Source organism: Eptesicus fuscus, chromosome 1 (genome assembly GCF_027574615.1).
Source record: "Eptesicus fuscus isolate TK198812 chromosome 1, DD_ASM_mEF_20220401, whole genome shotgun sequence".
Classification (NCBI taxonomy): Eukaryota; Metazoa; Chordata; class Mammalia; order Chiroptera; family Vespertilionidae; genus Eptesicus; species Eptesicus fuscus.
The window spans coordinates 43,633,698-43,639,981 of record NC_072473.1 but is presented as its reverse complement, the minus strand read 5'-3'; the positions used below and the strand labels follow the sequence as shown (position 1 = coordinate 43,639,981).

At 41.7% G+C, this 6,284-nt stretch overlaps 1 long non-coding RNA gene and 1 other non-coding gene across 2 annotated transcripts; both read right to left on the bottom strand.

Moving 5' to 3' along the window:
- Positions 1-2,050: 2,050 nt before the first annotated feature.
- Positions 2,051-5,924, bottom strand: LOC129149153 (uncharacterized). The gene is made up of 3 exons (XR_008556129.1): positions 5,767-5,924; positions 4,590-4,669; positions 2,051-2,970 (listed from the first exon to the last, which is right to left on the bottom strand). It is a non-coding gene; the product is annotated as an uncharacterized LOC129149153 (long non-coding RNA).
- Positions 2,825-2,909, bottom strand: MIR223 (microRNA mir-223). Its single transcript, NR_129289.2, has one exon. It is a non-coding gene; the product is annotated as a microRNA mir-223 (primary transcript).
- Positions 5,925-6,284: the final 360 nt, after the last annotated feature.

The following is a 6,284-nucleotide window of genomic DNA, read 5'->3' as shown; positions in this document are numbered from 1 at the left end:
CTTACTCCTTGATCTAACAAGTAACATGTTCTGCCAAGATGTTTCAAAAGGAACTTTATTCTATGGACATAGAGATAAAGGGTTATCCTTCTTTCCAAAGTATGGATGCACTGCCCTCAAGGTTTCTCATCTCCTATAATCCTAAAAATTTTGAAATAGTTGTGTTCTTCAACCCTAGCTCCTGGTCCCTTCTTACAATGTGGAGTGGGGCTCAGCAAAGAAGTATTTCTCCTCAAATAGGAATGGGGAATAAGAATGTGTGTGTGTGTGTGTGTGTGTGTGTGTGTGTGTGTGTGTGTGTGTGTGTATACTTGTGCACACATGCATACCTTTAAATCAGTCTCCTCTGGACAGCATGGGGGGATCTGGAGAATATTATGCTAAGCAAAATAAGCCAATCAGAGAAGACAAGTATCACATGATCTCACTTATATGTGGAATCTAATGAACAAAATAAACTGATGAACAAAATAGATTCTGAGATATGGAAGCCTGCAATAGTCTGAGGATCCTCAGAGGAAAAGGGTGGGAGAGGGGGAGATCAATGAAAGAACTTATATGCATATATGCATAACCAATGGACACAGACAATAGTGGGGTGAAGGCCTGGGAGGGGCTGGAGTAGGGTGGGAAGGGCCAAAATGAGGAAAAGAGGGGACATCTGTAAAACTTTCAACAATAAAGATAATTTTTTTTAAAAAAATCAGTCTCCTCTGTGAGGACCTGCTCTGGGACAAGTCAATACTGCTTTCCCTCCCTCATGTAATTCATGTTAAATCAACTTATTCATTCTTCATGGAACCTGACATGTTACCACTTGTTTCCAATGCAACGTCAAGGTCAGGTCAGGTTTCAACAGGAGTTCTTCTCCTTTGGGATGAGTATAGAAGTCAAAATAGTACACAAAAGTGAACAAGGAGAAATCCTCCACTTCACCACCACTAACCTGCCAAGTCCATGGTAAAAACTTGAGTGTTTTCCTCATCTCCAGATGCTCATGAAAGGAGCAACATTTTCTTCCCCATCTTGTTTACAATCCTCTGAAACACGCCCCCCCCAGTGGAAACCTCAGCTTCCTTCATTAAACATCTCTGTGTCCAGACCCCCACAGCCTTTGAAAACAGCCATTATTTATTCCTACTATCTTTAGAGAAAGGAATTACTGAGGTTGAGAAGAGAATCCTTGTTGCATGTGCTTGGTAAAAGGAGCCCCAGATCCAGGCACTACTCCCTCCATGGACCCCCAAGGATATCTCAAAGTCTCTTGTCTTGGAGAGCTTAGGGATTATTGATTCTAAGTTTCCCATAACACAGACAAGAAAATGAAGTCCCAAAAGAAAGAGTGACTTGTCTAAAGTCAAACACATCAAGTCAGTGGTAGAACAGACACCAGATTCAGGTTATTCATTGTAGTAGAGAAACTTCTGGAGATCATCTGTGTTCCCAAACTGAACATTCTTCCCCACACATGATAAGCCAGTAAAAGAGTCCTTGGTATAGGGCTACCCCAAAGCTGCAAGATAAGGCTAAACAAAAATGGGATGATAACATAGGATCTATCTTAGGTAGATGGCTGGTCATGGGGAAGCAGAGGAGTAAAAAGAGATCCACAGAAGAGAGGGAAAGTACAAAGTTACTCTAGGGCAGCTTCCCAGGTTTTGTTCCATGGAATAGTAGACCCAGGAGATGGTCCACAGGCAAAAAAAAAAATCACAATCAGATAGGTATGGGAAATGATTCATTCTATAGCTCCCTCTTAGAAATTTCCAGTGCAATATTAGAATATTAAAGGCTTTATAATATCCTGAAACAAGTCACCTGTATAACTTTGTGTACCAAGTAATTCCAAGACATGTTTGCCCTCTAAACCTACTTTTAAAAAATATCCTCCTGTAGCCCTTGACCCAATATATCAGGAAGAAAACCCATTCATGTTAGCTATACCTTGCATGCCCTATAGCATTGTGGTGACAACACTTGAATTTTTCTCTTCACAAAATGCCTAGGTGGCATGTGTTCCAAAGGCCAAAAGATAACAAACTAGTGGAAAGTCAATCAATCAGTAAAACTTTATTGAGTATTTTCTGTAACCAGAGTCCTGTGTGGTAGAAATGGAATGGAAATACAGCAATCAAGGAAACACAGTCTTGTCATAAACCAAGTAGGGGATTAAAAATATATTCTAAAAAAGATCATTAATGATTTAAGCAGTGTTATTGGGCAGTAGGAGATAAAGAGGTACATAGGACTCAGGCAAGAAGTGATTTGAGAATGAAGGAAAAAAAGTATAGGTTAATTTTTCAAAAGTCCCTGCAGAAACTTGATTTTGCTTGGGCAAGGAAATACGGGAAGAAATTAAATAGCCAGAAAGAAATGGGGATCGTGTTCTCAGAAGGAGAAAAGCCGTGAGGAAAAGGAGAGAGATAGGTAAGGTCAAAGTGCATTTAGAGCTAAGACTGAGTATCAGAAAAATGGGCTTCTAAGCCCTGCCATGATGATTGTGTGAGACTTCTGGTGTTCTTGCTGGGATGTGAAGGAAAAAAAATAATGAATCAAGTAGTACTTTCATCCTTATGCCCTGGACACCTTTTCAAGGCTACCCTGCCCCCCTCAGGCTCCCACAATGTATGTAGACACCATCCAGGGCTGTGGCTCTCAGAGCTGTCTGGCTTTTCCACTGGTAACCTCACATACAATGCTTACATTCTCTCAAAGTTACCTAAAATAAGTTGTGAGAGCTTAGTTGGTATTTGTTGTGTGTTCTTTATCCCCCTGATCATCTATTTGTTGTACCCCAACTTCCCTGGCTTGGAGCTGCTAGGCACATGCCGCACTTGGGGTATTTGACAAACTGACACTCTACCACATGGAGTGTCCAACTCAGCTTGTCAAATACACGGAGCGTGGCACTGCAGGAAGCCGGGCCAGGGACTTCAGTGGGGAGGCGAGATCTTCTTTAGAGATGTAGCCCTAGAGGGAAAGAGAAAGAAGAGTCACACCCTGGCCTCCAGGGAAACTGCACAGGCTCTATGGACTAGCCAAAGCACCAGAATAAGGGAAGTGAACAAAATAGTCATAAGGCTCCTAATCAAAAGAGGGTTCCTGAGGGTAGGTAGGCAACTCCCAATTGAGACTGCAGGTGAGGCCCCAGTGCTCAGCTGGGGATTCCTCAGGCCTGAGTCTTATAACTACGGCATTTTAAGGGTCCCAAGCTTTAGTGGGATTCTCTATGTAGCATAGAGAGAACAATTTCATTATCATCCTGCCTTCCTAACCTAACTAAGGGACCAGGACCCTTACCTTCCCAAACCTCCCAGATAATGTTTTACAGTATTGTGGATATAAACTTAAGCATTGAGGCTGAACATGGGCTTAAATCCTGGCTCTGCCATTAATTAGCTGGAAAACTTTGGTAAATTATTTCATCTCTTTTTGATCCATTTTTTTCACATCCCAAAAATATATAAATATAGTATGTACCTAATAAATTATAGTGAGAATAAAATGAGATAATGTACATAAAGTTCTTAGCTCATTATTTGATACACAATAAATGCTCAAAGACAATGGTGGTTGTGCTGCCAGAAGGAAATCAAGGGCTAGTGACAATTGATTTAATAGGGTCAAGACAAATGAAACAGACATTTCTGATAACCTCAGCCTTACCTAACAATGTGCCCTTGTACCATCGGGACTCAAGAATGGCAGCTATAAAAGAACTAGCATCTAGTCTCAGCTACTCATCTTATAAATGAGGAAAGGAAGGCTCATGTTGAGGAAGAAAGTTGCTAAAGGTCATACAAGTTGCTCACAGTTTGGAGTTGTGTCATATATTAACCCATTGTGCCTTCCAACATTCCTCATCAATCCTCTTACTTCTTTGCTATACTTATCTCTCTGGGAAAAGGGAGACACATCATCAAGGAAGCCAAATGACAGGCAGTGGTCTTGGCAGTAAGGCATTGGAATCTTTCAACCCACAGCCATCAGGGGAACAAGGAAGCTGCCAGGAGCATTGTCAGGCCTGAAATTTCTGAGAGAATTCCCTTGGCAACACTTAATCCTGTTGTTAAATATTCCAAGATGTTTGTGTCAAATTTATCCCCTTCCTAGCAGTGGCAGTTTATCTGTTAGAAAGTAGTTGGCCTATATTGAATATTGACATGAAAAATGGCATAATAGAAAACTGCCCCATGAGGCCGAGGCAGAAGACTTGTCTTTTGGACCGGGGGTGGGGGGGGGGAATTAATGTTTTTATTATTGTAACTCTTAATTGAATGTATGTTGGTAAGGGGGTGACATGTCCCTCTAATTTAAGATCTTGGAGTGATTTCCAACCTCAAATTTAAAATATATTTCTCATTCCTTCATTTTTCTCTCTACCAGCCCAATCCATCCCAAGCCACCCAGAAATGTGGCTCTTTTAGCCAAAGCAAAAATCATTGTCAACAGATATGGCAGAGTGAAAAGAGTCAGGCAATTTTGGATTCTAATGCTGCTTTGGGCACCAACTAGCCAGTTATGGTATTGAGAAAGTCTTTCTTTGGGCCTCAGATTTCTTCTCAGGAAATGGGGATAAGAAGACTTACCTGGTAGAGTTGTTAGGAAAATGTTCAGTGAGCTTTCCAGAGTCTCCCAAAAATTAGTCCACTTGGCTCAGTCCTTAGACCTGTGAGTGGAGGTCAGCCAAGGAAGCTGATTAATAAAATTTGCATTCAGGGTGGCAAAGGAGACACAGCTGGTGATTACATCTATCATCACCCTCATTGGCTATAGCCCCAGTGAGAAGACCTGGATAAACTGGAGGTGTCCACAGCCTCCTGAACAGCTTTTCTGACTTCATCAAAAAGGAAAAGAGATATAAGGGTGGTAAAGATTCCTTCTTAGTACACTAGAAGTTGAAGAGCATTAAAAACCATATTGCCCCCATATTAATGGAAGGGGTTGGTGGCTGAGCTGAAATTAGTATTATTTCTACTCTTGATGTTCTAGTGCATGCCTTTCCAATAGAGTGTATATAAGAAAAGCAGGTTCAGTTGAGAAAGGCTGGCCAGACTCATAGGGAGAAGAGGTGGAGATTTACATGAAGCAATATTGAGGAATTTCAAAGGTCTTCTCTTGATCCGTCATGCTACATAAAATGTCATCATTTGTCCACTGCTCTACTCTGGAAGGGCTAACACACCAAGCAACAGGATCTTCTATGAAACTGACTGATATGGGCCTTCTCATACTAGGAGCAGTCTGGATTTCTTTCAGACACAGTTCAGCCTCACCCAGAGATATTTACTCAGCATCACTTTCTTGACCTTTCTCAACAGAGGGCATCAAAATAAGAGATATAAAAACTAAAAGTGTCTCTAGACAAAATCCATCTCATCCTTCCCTCTCCTCTTCTTTGCAGAAGAAGCAAAAAAAAAATGAATCTTATAATGGAGAAAGGACTTGCTTAAAACAACACAATGGGTAAATGGCACAACCAGGACTGTTACTCAAATATATTGACTCCTGATTCCAGAGAACATTCCACTTCCATGTGTTTATCTCCTAAATAGCATATATGGGGAGGACATATTATTCTCCCTTCTCAAATTAGAAGCTCCAGGATAGAAGGCCAATGGTAACCTTCTTCTCCCCCACCCTTAACTCAAGATCCCTGAGGAAGGTTTAAGGAGAATGTGATGGGCAGGTCTAAGCAATCTTTGGTAGCCTTGGACACTGCTCTAGCTTGGGAATCCAAACAAAGAGAAAAAATGAATACTATACCTGTTACTGGAGTGGTGCTTTAGTCTCAGAGGAGGCACAGGTTCCCTGGTGATGAACCAACCTGCAACGGTCAAAGAGAACTGGGCTTTATGCTGTGAGCAGGAACATCATGTGTTTTGAAGGGCTCTTGGTGTCTTCAAGAGGAAACAGAAATGAGGAAGATAAGGCTGAGGTTAGCCAACGGAAATCTGGGTGCAAAATGACAAAACAGTGCTGTTGTGAAAGGGTCCGCTAGTGCAGCAACAATCCCCACTACCATGCCCCCACCCACTCCCAGACAACCTCCAAAAGATACTAGCTCTCTGAGCTGCAGAGAGTCAGAACAAAAAGCCCCTGGCTGCCCTACCTCTGCCTATGGGCCAAAGACGTTCCCCAGAGCTACTGAGGGAATCCTGAAATTGAGAAATTGAGCCTCTGAAGGATGAGAGAAAATGTCTGATAACAAAAAGAAAATTAGTGGCATAACTAGAATTTGAATCCACTTCTATCAACTCCAAATTGTGTGTTCTTTCACTCTC